We start from the raw sequence: 17,085 nt of genomic DNA, 5'->3' as shown, positions 1-17,085 counted from the left end.
AGTTTTTGTAATTCGTGTTCCAGCTGGTTTGCAAATATAATTTCCGCGCCTTGACAATTAATTTATGAAAAAAGCGATGCGTCTCGCCCTTAATTAAATGGAAATGAAACAAGGAAAACAACGGGGGGAGATTCTTTATCTTTCCGCCCTTGGACGGCCTCCCATTTGTCGGATTATGAGGCAGATTTCTCAAGTTTATCGGCGATATGTGGGAATTTTTGGAACTTGAATTTGCGAGGCGCCATAAACTTAGTATTGGATTAAAAACGACATAATTTGCGAAGATATTACCACTTTTTTTTATCCAAAAATGAAATTATTCAACAAGGTTTTGCAAAAATTGGCTAAAAAGAAACAGAACTGGGTCAAAATTTATGTTATTTTATGTTTTTTTCAGGCGCTTAAATACATTTTTGAGCAAGAAATTTTAAAAATCATTAGGTAGAAAAATACGAAATGAAAATTAGGTATTTTATAAACTTAAAAAAAAAATACCGAAAATCTTCAAATTGAGTCGGAAATAAAGTAATTTGTGTTTTTTCGAACTCTTATTAAACACGTCAAAGATTAGTTTTTTCACGAAATTCAATGAAATGACCCGAATTCAATAAAATTTTAATATTTTTTTTTTATTCGTTTTTAGCAACGTCTTTGTGTGAAATAAGCCTTTAGCTCGCAAAATTTTTCATAAATTAGTCGAAAAATTACTAAACTGGTGCGAGAAGCACATTATTTTAACTTTTTAAATAACCGAGTAATTTTATTTAGATGCCTTGACCATTAAATTTTTTTAAGCAAAAATTTTAAAATTTTAAATTTTGTTAAAGCCTAGTAATAATACATAAAATTATTAATCGGTGGAACAAACAGTTAAATTTTTTTAGTAAAAAAGTAAAGAAGCTTTTTGTTACCGGGTTGAAAATTTTGACATTTTTTCGAAAATGTTAGCACATTTTTCATCCAAAAACGGAATTATTAAACAAGGTTTTGCAAAAATTGTCTAAAAAAACTGTTGTATTATGTTTTTTTTAGACACTTAAATATATTTTTAAGCTAGAAATTAAAAAACCATTGGGTAGAAAAATGCAGCAGAAGTTTGACCAAAGGAATAAACAAAAGATTTAGTTGTTTTATAAACTTTAAAAAAAAATACTGAAAACCTCCAAATTAGGTCGGAAATAATGTAATTTGTATTTTTTCAAACTCCTAATCACGTTAAAGCTTAGTTTTTTTAGGAAATTTTGTTAGGAAGTAACGAGAAATCATGTTTTTAATAATGTAAGAAATTAAGGTGGTATTATTTTTTTAAGGGTTTTAGCATCATTAAGAAAGTCAAGAAACAATTATTCCAAACAATGTGAGTAAGAAGAAACGATCAAAAATCGTCAAAATAGAATTTTTGCTTTCTTGGGTGTATATTAAGGGAGATCTTGTTAAAATAAAACGAAAATTACTGTCACATATCTACTGTAAAAATTGAGTTAATTATTTTTGTTACGGAATATGATTTCCTCAACAAATATAATTATTTTCAATGAGAAACATTTTCGATTTTAGCACATTTTTCATCCAAAAACGGAATTATTCAACAAGGTTTTGCAAAAATTCTCTAAAAAAACTGTTGTTTTAGGTGTTTTTCAGGCACTTAAACACATTTTTTAACTAGAAATTTTAAAAATCAGTAGAAAATGCAGCAAAAGAATTTGTTTTGGACGGCCTCCCATTTGTCGGATTATGAGGGAACTGAGGCGAGATTTCTCAAGTCTATCGTCGATATGTGTGAATTTTTGGAACTTGAATTCGCGAGGCGCGATAAACTTAATTAGTCGCTGAAAAATTTGTTGGAAATTTTATAAACTAATTTGCCCGTGCTCACGTTTACACCTCCTTTGAGAGTTTAGATAAGTAGTTTCGTTATTAGTTTGGCGAAACAAAATTTAAATAATTTGCGAACTTGTCGCCGGAAAAATTCTCCTAATTTCGTTTTATCTTGAAATAGCGCAGCCGATTGCATGACAAAACGTAATTATCGGCGAGCTTTGTTGCTGTTTACAATACCGAAATTTATAAACTATGGGCTTACAATGGAGATAACGCAGCGAAAAAATACAGACAGAACTTGCTCATTATCTGTCGATCACTCACTCTTTTGCTAAATGCGATTCTCACACAGAATTTTTGCCAAGAAAACACCAACTTGGAGATTGCAACGCTCGAGTAAGACCCAAATGGCCGATTTCGCGCTGGCTTTGCGCCAAACTAAGCCATTTTTATAATTTTACCGCACTAATTAAATAAATCAGCTTTGAGGATGGCTAACGCAGCAAATTTACAAAAAAGCGTAAGAAAGAAAATTTGTATTAACAAATAAATAAATAATATAAGGTTCTTTCCAAAACGATTTTTTGGGCTTTTTAGTTTTTTTCTAATAAATTTATAAAATAGTTAGAAAATTCCCCAACATTATGATTTCAGGCTTATTTGGGTGGCCTATTTGGAATTGTTCTGTAAATGTTAAATATGTGGCTAATCGCTCAAACGCACATTGTGATTAAAACCGTCATTTGGAACAATGCTCAATCAGTGGGCCCCACCTGTTTTTCCCCTGAGATCGGTAAAGCGCGCCTGTTATTCCCCCAATCGTCGCTGCAAAAACAATGTCGATATTTATGTTTTAGCGATTCGATTATTGGTAAAATAAATAACCCTCGAACTAGGAGAGATAAAGCCCTGAAAATATAATTTCATAATGCTAATTGCGATGTCATTTGCAGCAGGAGCGAATTTACGATTGTTGTATTGGCAATAGCGCTTTGTGATAAATCGGCGTGAGTGCATGTCGAGGTTTAGAGTAATCCCGTAAGTGTGAGTTAAGAGTTTTACGTTGTGACCTAAGCAGGAAATATACGCGCGAAAGATGAAGTTGGGAGATTAGAGGGATTGCAGTGGAAGAGGAAAAATGAGCGATTTTTGCGAAAATTCGCACCGAGTGATTTCTCTTCGGGGATGTTTGTTCGGGCCTTGCAATCAAATGGGATGGTGTTTATCAACAAGGGTAAACACTATGGCTCTGGGTAAAGTCCATTAGATTCTTCCCGCTTCAGAGGCTGTAACGGGATACTTACCATAAACCTGGTCTTGGCGAGCGGCCCGCCATTTGCACCTGAACAAATATTTAACGTGCTGCAGGTAAACAAAGGTAAACAAATTGTTTTGTTATTGTTGCGATTAATTAATTCAGCCGAGGTCACGATTTCATGCCACTGAATCTCTCGCAAACAATTCTTTCAACGGGCAGGGGATAGACAAAAAATGGGAAACAACACATCAAAGCGAAATTTTTAGTTAAAAAAATTTATAACTTTTTTTCAGCCACAAGGCTTCGCAAACGCAATTATTTCTAAAAATGGAATTATTCAACAAGGTTTTGCAAAAATTGTCTAAAAAGAAACAGAACTGGGTCAAAATTACTGTTATTTTATATTTTTTTCAGGCGCTTAAACACATTTTTGGGCAAGAAATTTTAAAAACCATTAGGTAGAAAAATGCAAAATGAAAATTAGTTATTTTATAAACTTTATACTGAAAATCTTTAAATTGGGTCGGAAATAAGGTAATTTGTGTTTTTTCGAATTCTTATTAAACACGTCAGAGATTAGTTTTTTCACGAAAAATGAAATGTGTCGAATTCTATAAAATTTCAATATTTTTTCTTTTTTAATCGTTTTTAGCAACGTCTTTGTGTGAAATAAGTCTATAGCTCGCAAAATTACTCACAAATTAGTCGAAAAATTACTAAACTGGTACGAGAAGCTCATTATTTTAACTTTTTGGGTGAGATTTACCAAAAAAATAACCGAGTAAATTACTGGGTTATTACTATTACTATTATTATTATTATAATTATTATTATTATTATTACTACAATTTTACTACAATTATTATTATTAATTATTATTAATTATTATACAATAATACTACAATTATTTATTCTACAATAAAATTTATTGTAGAAGTACTTTAAATCTTGACCATTAAATTTTTTTAAGTAAAAATTTAAAAAAATGAAATTTTGTCAAAGCGTAGTAATAATATTATAAAAAGAACGATATAATTTGGTGGAACAAGCAGTTAAGTTCTTTTTTTAGTAAAAAAGTAAGGAAGCTTTTTGTAACTGGGTTTAAGATTTTGCCAATTTTTTTTGAAAATGTTAGCACATTTTTCATCTAAAAACGGAATTATTCAACAAGGTTTTGCAAACATTCTCTAAAAAAACTGTTTTTTTTCAGGCACATTTTTACGCTAGAAATTTTTAAAATCATTAGGTAGAAAAATGCAGCAAAAGCTTGATAAAAAAACAGAAGATTTACAGAATTGGGCGAAAATAGTGTTAGTTGTTTTATAAACTTTTTTTAAAAAATACTGAAAATTTCCAAATTAGGTCGGAAATAATGTAATTTGTGTTTTTTCGAACTCCTAAACACGTCAAAGCTTATTTTTTTTAGGAAATTTTGTTAAGAAGAAACGAGAAATTATGTTTTTAATAATGTAAAAAATTAAAGTGGTATTATTTTTTAAGAGTTTTAGCACTATTAAGAAAATAGAGAAAGAATTATTTCGCAGAATCTGAGTAAAAAGAAACGATTACCGGACCTGACCTAACTTGACCTGACGCAAATTCAATAAAATTTAAATATTTTTTTCAATTCTATTTAGCACGTTTTTTATTTTGAGAAATTTTGTGAGAAAGCATTTATCTCGTAAAATTTGTCACAAATTAGTCGAAAAATTATACTAAATTGGTTGAAAAACACATTATTTTACTTTTTTGGGTAAAACTTAAAAAAATAACTGAATAAATAAATAAATAAAATCACGCCGAAAATTCTACTCAAGGGAAGATTTCGGCGCTGGCGCGTATATTTTTTCCAAAGTGAGTAGATTGAGTGGTTCGCCAGTTAGCCTCCAAACTGTTCCAATTCCTTTGTATGGCGCATATTGGCGTCCGAGAGCGAATCTGGCGAAACGTCAGATTAGGTAAAGCCATGAAAGCTTTCGCTGGCACTCGTGGCCCGTTTTGTGCGGAAAGCAGGCCGCAGCAGCGTCTAGGTCTCGATTACACATCTTGCGGCTCCCGTGCGAACCATTAAGTCTTCTATAGCGGGCCCTCCTTCCCAGTAGAATAATATAAATCATTCGATGAAACTTTTATGGAAGTTGCAGTTGTTGGCCCGAACTGCGACAAGGGTCGTACGTGTACGCTTTTATTGTCGGCGACGATAAAATTGGAAAATCGCCGACCGACTACAACCAACATAATTGTCAGCCAGTTGCGATCGATTAAAGAGCACCGATTTTTCAACAGACGCCGTCTTTCGAACGCGTGAATTATTAAAAGTTGGCGCATTGCAGCTACGGGACCGGTCAGACTTGGTTAATTTTATTAGACACGCAGCTACGAACACGCCACGATCTACGAAGACGATGTGCTCCAACATTACGCACAAGGGAGGAAAGCTGCAGGTTGCAGCGCCAACAAAAATACGTACAACTTGGGAAACGCCCAAGCCACAAAATGTCATAAATTATTGTGTAATTAAGGAAATTTAGTTCAACTCAAAAACCAAAAGTCGTAGAGCATTGCGGTTTGTTCTATGGAATTCTAAGCTCATTTTAAAAACTTCTAAAAAATTTTAGGGTAGCCATTTGTCATAGTGGAAAATTTTATCCAACAAAAAAATTCATAACTCAAAAACTGAAAGTTGTAGAGCAATGCGGTTTGTTCCATTGAATTCAGCGGCTCATTTTCTGTATTATACGAACTTTTCATGAGATTTAAAAATTTGATTTTTTTTTGCTAAAATTTTCTGAGTAATAAACACTTACCTTCAAGAAAGTGAAAAAATTATTTTTTTTTTAATTTGTTCTATCATACTTTTTCGTATTTGTATATGTCTTTACAACTCTCTAGAGTTGTTAAAAGTCCAAAAAAAGTCCAAATATTCCATTTTTTGATGTTTGATTTTTTCAATTTTCGTCGCAATTTTTGTCGATTTTGGGTACCCGGAACATTTGTTGAGCAATAGCTCCGGAACTATCAGAGATAACCTCATGAAGTATATTATCGTTGGAAAGCTCTTTGAATTATCAATTTTTTTCAAAAAAAACTATTGTTCTCCGACTGATAGTTTTTGAGCAAATTGCAGATAAATGCAAAAATTGGTAAAATTTTAAAAAATTCATAACTAAAAAACTATTGGGAATTTGGCAATTTTTTCGATGCCAATCGATTCTCCGGATCATTTTGCATAGGTTAGAATCAAAACAGTTTCACTTTTTCGGATAGTTTAGTCGTAATTGGGAAAATAAAAAAAATTAAAAAAAAGTTAACACCCCCCCCTACAAAATGGTCAATTTTAAAAGTGTCTCAGAATCGAATAAAACTTATCCCATCTTATAGATTTTGATGTGCTCTTTACAATGGAAAAAAGAGTTTTCTCCAAGCTTTTTTAGTTTGGCCGTAATCGGCGTTTGAAAATTGAAAAATTTTTTGCGAGATATCGCTTTGAGTCCTATACCATTTTGTAGAGTTTTTTATTCTGGTTGTCCTCCATTTTTCCGTCTCTCGATAATTCTAATAGTTTCGCCGTAATTGGCGGTTGAAAATTGAAAAAAAGTGAAAATGGAAACCTTTTCTTGCGTTTTTCTCGGAAACTGTAAGACTTAGAGCAACGAACAAAAAACCATCTGATAGCGCTTAATTTTCTCTATTTTTTCGGTTAAACCCGGAGCCGCTCCGGGCAACGGTTCCGGCTACAGAGGCTATCAAAATTTTTCACTAAAAAAATTCATAAAAAAAAAACTAAAAATCGTAGAGCATTGCGGTTTGTTCGATTGAATTCTACGGCTTATTTTACATATTATATCGATTTTTCACAAAAATTAAAAATTTAAAATTTTTTTCCTAAATTTAGGGTAGCCATTTTTCATAGTGGAAAATTTTATCCAACAAAAAAATTCATAACTCAAAAACTAAAGGTCGTAGAGCAATGCGGTTTGTTTCATTGAATTCAGCGGCTCATTTTCTGTATTATACGAACTGTTCATGAGATTTAAAAATTTGATTTTTTTTGCTAAAATTTCCTGAGTAATAACATTTACCTTCAAGAAAGTGAAAAAATTATTTTTTTTTAATTCGTTCTATCATACTTTTTCGTATTTACAAATGTCTTTACAACTCTCTAGAGTTGTTAAAAGTCCAAAAAAGTCTATATATTCGATTTTTTGATGTTTGATTTTTTCAATTTTTGTCGCTATTTTGGTCGATACCGGTATCCGGAACATGTATCGAGTAATAACTTTGGAATTATTAGAGATAACCCCATGAAGTGTAAGCTTCTTTAATTGTCTAGCTTTTTTAAAAAAGACCTTTGTTTTCCGACTAATAGTTATCGAAAAAATTGCAAATAAAAGCTAAAATACCAGCTTTTCACGAAATTTAAAATTTTGAATTTTTTTGCTTAAAATTTTAATGGCTTTTTTACAAAAATAACTTTCTTTTAAACTCACTTTAGCAAAAAGTGTTTTTTTCTGATTCTGTAAAAGTAAGAATGCTTAGAAATACCAACTTTTATGCGACTTGTCGCCTTTCTCGTCCAGCGCTTTTAAAATTTTCGAAAGCTCTTTATCACTCTCGTGCTGTAAAAGTTGTCGTGTGTGTGGCGATTTAGCCAGTGTCATCTCAAACCGCGTCTTCATAAAAGTTTGATTTACGCGGTCGTAATATCGGTTTTCGCTGTCAGCTCGCCGGAGGTTTGATTTTTCGTTCCACGCCGAAAACAAAGCATAGTTTCGGTGTCAGGTTGTTTGTGTTGTGTGTCGGTGTCAGATGCCGGCGACTGATGCGGAATGTTTTTGATGTCCACCCCCGAAATAACTTACAAACTGACCGCATGAATTTACAACGCAATCCTCTAATCCACTCGACCGCAATCTCTGCTTTATGTGCGTTATTTATTGCGCGGCTAATGCGTAAAAAACAACGGCTTTAAGCCCCCGCCTGTCATAATCCGCGAAATTTAAACAAATTCCGGTTTAATAAAAACGACTGATTCAATTACCGGGCTATTGGCCGACGTTGGGCTTTCTTTTCCGCTCTAGAGGTGCTTGTTTAGGCAGTCGAGCGCCATAAAATTGCGTAATGTATAGCTTTCACTCGACTTACTTTATTCGCTTCGAAGGAGTAAATTTAAAACGAGCGTTTTATTCGCTGTGATGATGCATCGGTTCAGACGGAAAATGCATACAGAACGGAGCGGAAAGCAGATTAAGTGTGTTTCATTTTTCAAATTGTTGTTATTGGAAAAGCTTCCAGAAATTAGATGCTGACGTACCTGGACTTAACGATGTGTGATGGAAGAATTGCTCACCTGAAACGGAAAGATTACTCTTTAAAAAATATTATTTTTTCTGCAAGGGTGAAATATGCTAAACAGAATGTAAATGTGGAGATGGGCACAGTATTGATTTATATTTTATATCAAGCGTTTTATTTGCTCAGAAAAAAGCAAACCAAACAATGATAATTGAAAAATGTAGCTAGGTACGAAATAAAGCTTGTGAAAAATACAATTTTGTTTTTTATTAAGCTTTTCTTATTCAAACAACTCACTGTTTTGTTTTTTTAACGAAACAAGCTGAACCCGCTCGAATAAAACGGATCCAGCAAATTTCGCTTTCGGACGCTTTGTGCACGATTTTTGCGCAATTTTTCAACAACTCCCATAACTGGAGACACAATTTATAAAATCTGTATTGTTAAAAATCTAAATATTTAACAGAATTTGTATTTGTTTCTTAAATTTCTTAACTGACTCGTATTTTAAATAGTATGTTTTAAACGTCCTAGTAAAGTTGTGTTTTAATTTTAATCTTACTGTCTTTTAGTTTTTTTGTATTGTACTTGCCATTTTTTTTGCTTTTCAATCTCTTAGTGTATTGGTTTTTTATTTAGAATACAGTGTTTCAAATTTTTTATTTTTATTGTTTTTTTTTTCAGTCTCTCAGTGACTTTGTTGTCCAGAATTTTATTGTCATTATTTTTCTAGATTTTTTGTATTTTACTTGTTAATTTTTTTGCTTTTCAGTCTCTTACTGTATGAATTTTTTGTTTAGTATATAATGTTTTAATCTTTTTATTTCTATTGTGTTTGCAGCTTCTCAGTTACTTTGTTTTTCAAAATTTTAATGTCATTATTTCTTTATTTATTTTGTATTTTATTTGTCAATTTTTTTAACTTTTCACTCATTTGATGTTTTTTTCAATTTAATAGTAACTTGGTTCTTCATAATTTTAATGTCATATTTTTTTAGGTTTTTTTGTATTTTACTTGTCAAATGTTTTAGCTGTCTTTTAGTGTATTGATTTTTTATTTAGAGATAATGTTTCACTTTTTTCATTTCTATAGTTTTTTTTCAATTTCCTATTTACTTTGTTCTTCAGAATTTCAATGTCATTATTTTTTTTAGTTTTTTGTATTGCACTTGCCATTTTTTTTGCTTTTCAATCTCTTAGTGTATTGGTTTTTTATTTAGAATATAGTGTTTCAAGTTTTTCATTTTTATTGTTTTTTTTCAGTCTCTCAGTGACTTTGTTGTCCAGAATTTTATTGTCATTATTTTTCTAGATTTCTTGTATTTTACTTGTTAATTCAGTCTCTAATCTTTTTATTTCTATTGTGTTTGCAGCTTCTCAGTTACTTTGTTTTTCAAAATTTTAATGTCATTATTTCTTTATTTATTTTGTATTTTATTTGCCAATTTTTCTAACTTTTCACTCTTTTGATGTCTTTTTCAATTTAACAGTAACTTTGTTCTTCATAATTTTAATGTCATATTTTTTAGGTATTTTTGTATTTTACTTGTAAAATGTTTTAGCTGTCTCTTAGTGTATTGATTTTTTATTTAGAATTAATGTTTCACTTTTTTCATTTCTATAGTTTTTTTTTAATTTCCTATTTACTTTGTTCTTCAGAATTTCAATGTCATTATTTTTTTGTATTTTACTTGTTATTTTTTTAGTTTTCCGGTTTCTTGATGTACTGGTTTTTTATTTAGAATTAAATGTTTTAGTTTTTTTAGTTTTTCGGTCACTTTCTTCTTAAGAATTTCAGTCTCATAATTTTTTAGTGTTTCAGTTTTTGCATATTTTAAAAACGTCACCTGAGCAACACCTGCGTTAATTAGCTTTATTGGTTTGTTAATTAGTGTTTAATTTATCCAGTTTGTGCTAGTTCTGCGTGATCTTTTCCCCCGTACTTAGCGTTTCCCGAATTAGATATAAAAGCTCGGAATTTGAAAGGAGCTTTTATAAATATTTCATTATATAAAGAAGTAAACGTACTTAAGGCGCTTTAATATTTAATTCGAGTTTGGAGTACGTCGAGTTGAATTACAAGATTACTTGGAATTTTTTAAAATTTGATTCTCAACGATGCGCCCCGTTTCGCTCAATTGCCTGTGAAGAATTTTTCAATAATTAACGTTTTTCGGGTTAATATTTATGCAAATGCGCCCGGACATACGTTGTAGTCAGTTTGAATTAGTTAATTTAATTCCGTAAACAGAACATAAAACGTCCAGTTTAGTCACCCATTCCAATTCAAATGATATGCTAACGAAGTTTGTTACTTTTCTCCGGCGATTTATCACCGATAAAATTGTCACAAATGTAGTTTTCACTACACCTATAAATTTTTCATTCGGTCACTTCTCTCAACCCCATTCATGTCCTTCAAAATTTTATGCAAACGTTTTGAAAAGTTTGTTTACGCGCGAGCACAAAGAACGCCCATATTTTATGCATGAGACGATGAAAAACGCCCCGAATTTTATCGCTTTCTTAATTATTTTACGAGGGTGCACCAATCGGTAAGTGTTCCGTAAGAGTTTTAATAGAACGCTGAATTATAAAACGCGCTGAAACATTCACGAATGTGCTTGCACCTGAAGCCACCTGAGCCTGAAACCGGCGACATCGCGCCCACGCTGAAATCGTCATTTTACATGGAAATTTCACACGATGCAATTTACGGCCAAACTCGCGTTATTGTGCGTCCCCGGGGAGCGCCGATTAGCGCGAATTTTCCGAAAAATTCGAAACTTTGAAAAAAGTAATTAGGTAACAAGTTGTTCGCGTGTTTAATTAAAGGAGCGACAGTTTGCATAATTGTGCGTTTTGACAAAGACAAACTTCTGCAACTTGCAGACAAAAAATCAAATTACGGCTAAGAGCACACGATAAATATTTAAGGCGCGATTACGAGCTAATTGGCGCGAATTTTTCGCAAAAATGGCGATTTATCGTTCAATTATTCGGCGGGAGATTAATTATTTATCCCGAGTGCGAGCGGAGAAATAGCAACAACTTAAAAGGAAACGACAGCTCGCCTTTTATCTGATTCCGGAGAATGGAAAAGGAGCAATTCGGCAATTTGTATTTTAGAAATGTTGCGTTCAACAATGGTTCAGTCGGACCGTGGATTCTCTATCTGAATTTTCGTTTTTTCCTGATTTATGGATAGTTGCACGAAAATAGCCGACCGACCTAAAACACTCACTTTGATCGAATGACACAACTTAGCTCAGGCAAAAGGCGAACTTCTCCGACATGTAGTGTTCTGACCATCAACTTTGCTATTAGATACTCCAAGTCTGTGGCTTGCAAGCAACTTCCGCGGTGTGGTTTCGCTAAGACGCATTATATATAGATTGTAAATGAGTCTACACCAGCTGCAAACTTGGGTCAATTAAGCCAAAAGTTCGGCATTAACACGAAATTGGTTATTTCAAACTCATCCTATTTATAATGATCCGTAAAATGATACGCAAACGTTATAAATCATAAGAAACTGCTAAAGTTTTATTCTGCTTCAATTTGTAAAATCAAAACCTAGGATCAACTGTTAACAATTTAGGCTTCTTCATTTTATGTTTAGCAGGTGAGCTTTCTCATGTTTTAGGTAACCTTATCAGACCTGACCTGACCTGATCTGACCTGACAGGTTTTAAATAAAATAAAAATAAAAAACCTGATCTGACCTGACCTAACCTGATGTAAATTTTTAAATAAATTTCAATTTTAAATAAAATGGAGATCTGACCTGACCTGACCTGACCTGCAAGAATCAAGTCGCTACGACTAACCGTTTAGAAAATATCGGCAAAACTGTAGTCTTTTCAGAATTTGTCATAAACAAACTTTCTTCATTATTTTTCCGTATTTTACAGTAATTTTTTTAGAATTTAGTGTTTTAACGTAAAATGACCGGCGGAATCCAAATCTGTAAGAATCAAGTTACTATGGCTAACCGTTTGTAAAATATCGGCAAAAATTTAGTTCTTTCAGAATTCGTCATAAACAAACTTTCTTCATTATCTTTCCGTATTTTACCGTTATTTTTATAGGATTAAGTGTTTCTAACGTAAAATGATCGGCTAAATCTAAATCTGTAAGAATCTAGTTGCTACGACTAACCATTTTGAAAATATCGTCAAAAATTTAGCTTTTTCAGAATTTGTCATAAACAAACTTTCTTTATTGTTTTTCTGTATTTTACAGTTATTTTTATAGGATTGAATGTTTCTAACGTAAAATGACCGGCGGAATCTAAATCTGTAAAAATCAAGTCGCTACGACTAACCGTTTGTAAAAGATCGGCAAAAATTTAGTTCTTTCAAAATTTGTCATAAACAAACTTTCTTCATTATTTTTCCGTATTTTGCAGTTATTTTTATAGGATTAAGTGTTTATAACGTAAAATGACCGGCGGAATCTAAATCTGTAAGAATCAAGTCGCTACGACTAACCATTTGGAAAATATCGTCAAAAATTTAGCTTTTTCAGAATTTGTCATAAACAAACTTTCTTTATTATTTTTCTGTATTTTACAGTTATTTTTATAGGATTACATGTTTCTAACGTAAAATGACCGGCGGAATCTAAATCTGTAAAAACCAAGTCGCTACGACTAACCGTTTGTAAAAGATCGGCAAAAATTTAGTTCTTTCAGAATTCGTCATAAACAAACTTTTTTCATTATTTTTACGTATTTTACAGTTATTTTTATAGGATTAAGTGTTTCTATCGTAAAATGATCGGCGAAATCTAAATCTGTAAGAATCAAGTCACTAGGACTAACCGTTTGGAAAATATTGGCAAAAAATTAGTCTTTTTAAAATTTGTCAAAAACAAACTTTCTTTATTATTTTTCTGTATTTTACAGTTATTTCTATAGGATTGAGTGTTTCTAACGTAAAATGACCGGCGAAATTTAAATCTGTAAGAATCAAGTCGCTACGACTAACCGTTTGTAAAAGATCGGCAAAAATTTAGTTCTTTCAAAATTTGTCATAAACAAACTTTCTTCATTATTTTTACGTATTTTACAGTTATTTTTATAGGATTAAGTGTTTCTATTGTAAAATGACCGGCGAAATCTAAATCTGTAAGAATCTAGTCGCTACGACTAACCATTTTGAAAATATCGTCAAAAATTTAGCTTTTTCAGAATTTGTCATAAACAAACTTTCTTTATTATTTTTCTGTATTTTACAGTTAGTTTTATAGGATTGAATGTTTCTAACGTAAAATGACCGGCGGAATCTAAATCTGTAAAAATCAAGTCGCTACGACTAACCGTTTGTAAAAGATCGGCAAAAATTTAGTTCTTTCAAAATTTGTCATAAACAAACTTTCTTCATTATTTTTACGTATTTTACAGTTATTTTTATAGGATTAAGTGTTTCTATTGTAAAATGACCGGCGAAATCTAAATCTGTAAGAATCTAGTCGCTACGACTAACCATTTTGAAAATATCGTCAAAAATTTAGCTTTTTCAGAATTTGTCATAAACAAACTTTCTTTATTATTTTTCTGTATTTTACAGTTAGTTTTATAGGATTGAATGTTTCTAACGTAAAATGACCGGCGGAATCTAAATCTGTAAAAATCAAGTCGCTACGACTAACCGTTTGTAAAAGATCGGCAAAAATTTAGTTCTTTCAAAATTTGTCATAAACAAACTTTCTTCATTATTTTTCCGCATTTTGCAGTTATTTTTATAGGATTAAGTGTTTATAACGTAAAATGACCGGCGGAATCCAAATCTGTAAGAATCAAGTCACTAGGACTAACCGTTTGGAAAATATTGGCAAAAAATTAGTCTTTTCAAAATTTGTCAAAAACAAACTTTCTTTATTATTTTTCTTTATTTTACAGTTATTTTCTTAGGATTGAGTGTTTCTAACAAAAAATGACCGGCGGAATATAAATCTGTAAGAATTAAGTTGCTACCACTAACCGTTTGGAAAATATCGGCAAAAATTTAGCCTTTTTAGAATTTGTCAAAAACAAACTTTCTTTATTATTTTTCAATATTTTACAGTTATTGTCTTAGGATTGAGTGTTTTTAACCTAAAATGACCAGCGAAATGACTTGATGTAAATTTTTATATAAATTTAAATTTGAAACAAAATGTTGACCTGACTTGACCTGACCTGACCTATTTAATTAAAATAGTGATGAAATTTTTCAGGATGTAAATTTGGATTTAGCTCTTTACATAAACAACAGATTTTCACCAACCATTGATAGTGTATCGGAAAATAAATTTACAACAGCCCGGAAACTTTCTCTGAAATATAACAACCTTGGTTGCTAATTTTCTGTTTGTTTTTTCTGTTTTTCGATGGAAGTCGTCAAATTTTCGAAGCAAAACCAATTACGGTGTCCGCATTTCTTGCATGTTTCGATCGAGATTTTGACTGACATCCGTTTAAAGCTTCGCTTTCGGTAGGAATTCCGGGCATTCCGACTTTCGTTTCCGGTTGGATGTAATTGTTTGTCATGCAGTGTATGAAAAATCGGCGCTAAAATCGTGCCTCGGCTCCGCTTAATTATCGGTGGTAAGCCGTAGAAAGACTTATTATTATCGAAATCAATACTCGGCGAGCTCGCGAGCACAACAGAACAATACAAAGGAGCGTGATGTGAAATTTCAGCGTTCATTGTTGCCTTCGGAGCCGCAACACCTGCCAGCCCGTGCTTTGCCATTGTTCGATGGAGTTTTTTCGATAACCAGATCGGAAGTGACAATTATTTCCGTATTATGGGATTGTTGACTTGACCCACTCGCCATAAATCTCCTTTATGAATATTAATAGCGTCGTTTATTTAATTAAGTGGGGCTCGAGAGGTGTAATTACGTGTAATTCGTCTCGGGGCGATTTTTTATCCACTCCGAGTGAGAAATTCCCCCGATTAATAACGAAAAAGCCCAACTATCACACCGGAGTTTATGTATCGGTAAAAACTCCACCCTCGTCAGATTTATTCCGCAACTAACCAACTTCCGGTGTTTACACATCTGGCGGTTGGTTTTACATTGTAAATCCCCGGACTTAATAAAAATAAGAGTTTCTCCGATTTATTCATTCCTTGCGCCCTAAATCAAATTATTTCCACGTTGAATATGTATGAGTCGTGACGAAAGGGGCGAGTTTATGTGAGCTTTTTCAGTACTATCGATCAGATCCGGTGATTATACAAAAATATGGACTCCGGGAGAGGTTACATTGCTCAAATTCCGGACGAGACCACTAAATTAAACCCCAACTAATACAAATCTAAGCACAATCGGATCCGGATTGTAAATTAGGCGCGATTATCACACCAGTTACAAGCTTTATCGCTCATTAGCACCCCGGAGTTTTTGTATATCTAATTGGGGTCATATTTTAAATTTTATAACGACGATTAAATTTTCAGCGCCTCGAGTTACATTCATTATTTTTACACGGGGCGCAGGGTGAGTTTACGACCTACGCTCTTGTCTAATTTTATTAATTGAAAAAAAAACACGCCGATTTATTTCATAAAAAGTTACCCGATTTCTTATCAGATTTTAATAAAATTTGACGGGAGCTAAATTTAGACTTTAGAAAACATCTTGCAATTAACAAATTTTGAAAACAAAGAAAACATTTTTGGTAAATATTCTCGCAATCAGTTTGTGTTCAAACTGAAATATTTCAGCACAAACTCAATTGTCTCGCAAGACTCTTTCTCAAAACTCATAGTTGTACCAAATTAGGTCAAAACTCTGTATATCTTTTTAGTTATCAACTTGGGCATTTAAAATTTATGAGCTATGTTTTCATATAAACAATTTAAAAAATTGAGTGTTTTATTTAAATTTTTCAAGTTTTAATAAACTTTTTGTTTTTTACGTTTTCATTGAATGTTTCTAATGTAAAATGACCGGCGAAATTCGAATTTCTAAGAATCAACTCACTACAACTAACCGTTTGGAAAATATCGTAAAAAATTTAGTCTTTTCAGAATTTGTCATAAACAAACTTTCCTCATTATTTTTCCGTATTTTACAGTTATTGTCTTAGGTTTAAGTGTTTCTTACGTAAAATGACCGGCGGAATCCAAATCTGTAAGAATTAAGTCACTACGACTAACCGTTTGGAAAATATCGGCAAAAATTTAGTCTTTTCAGAATTTGTCATAAACAAACTTTATTCATTATTTTTCAGTATTTTACAGTTATTGTCTTATAATTAAGTGTTTCTAACGTAAAATGACCGGCGGAATCCAAATCTGTAAGAATCAAGTCACTACGATTAACTGTTTAGAAAATATCGGCAAAAATTTGGTCTTTTCAGAATTTGTTATAAACAAAGTTTTTTCGTTATTTTTCAGTATTTTACAGTTATTTTCTTAGGACTGAGTGTTTCTAACGTAAAATGTCCGGCGGAATCCAAATCTGTAAGAGTCAAGTCACTTCGACTAACCGTTTGGAAAATATCTGCAAAAATTTAGTCTTTTCAGAATTTGTCATATACAAACTTTCTTCATTATTTTTCAGTATTTTACAGTTATTGTCTTAGAATTGAGTGTTTCTAACGTAAAATAACCGGCGGAATCCAAATCTGTAAGAATCAATTTACTTCGATTAACCGTTTGGAAAATATCTGCAAAAATTTAGTCTTTTCAGAATTTGTCATAAACAAACTT

General features: G+C 32.0%; 1 protein-coding gene across 3 annotated transcripts in view; it reads right to left on the bottom strand.

Moving 5' to 3' along the window:
• The window catches only part of LOC657829 (T-lymphocyte activation antigen CD86), a 105,908-nt gene that overhangs the window by 43,394 nt on the left and 45,429 nt on the right, over positions 1-17,085 (bottom strand). The window contains exon 1 of one of the 3 annotated variants that reach the window (XM_064354743.1): positions 8,394-8,415. The exons of the other annotated variants lie outside the window; for them this stretch is intronic. The gene's annotated coding sequence lies outside the window, so the exon portion shown is untranslated. Of the gene's footprint in view, positions 1-8,393; positions 8,416-17,085 lie in introns of those variants that run through there. 3 annotated transcript variants of the gene reach the window in all.

The sequence above is a fragment of the Tribolium castaneum genome, chromosome 2, assembly GCF_031307605.1.
Source record: "Tribolium castaneum strain GA2 chromosome 2, icTriCast1.1, whole genome shotgun sequence".
Lineage (NCBI taxonomy): Eukaryota > Metazoa > Arthropoda > Insecta > Coleoptera > Tenebrionidae > Tribolium > Tribolium castaneum.
The sequence above is the reverse complement of the archived record's forward strand: the minus strand, read 5'-3'. Positions and strand labels throughout refer to the sequence as shown.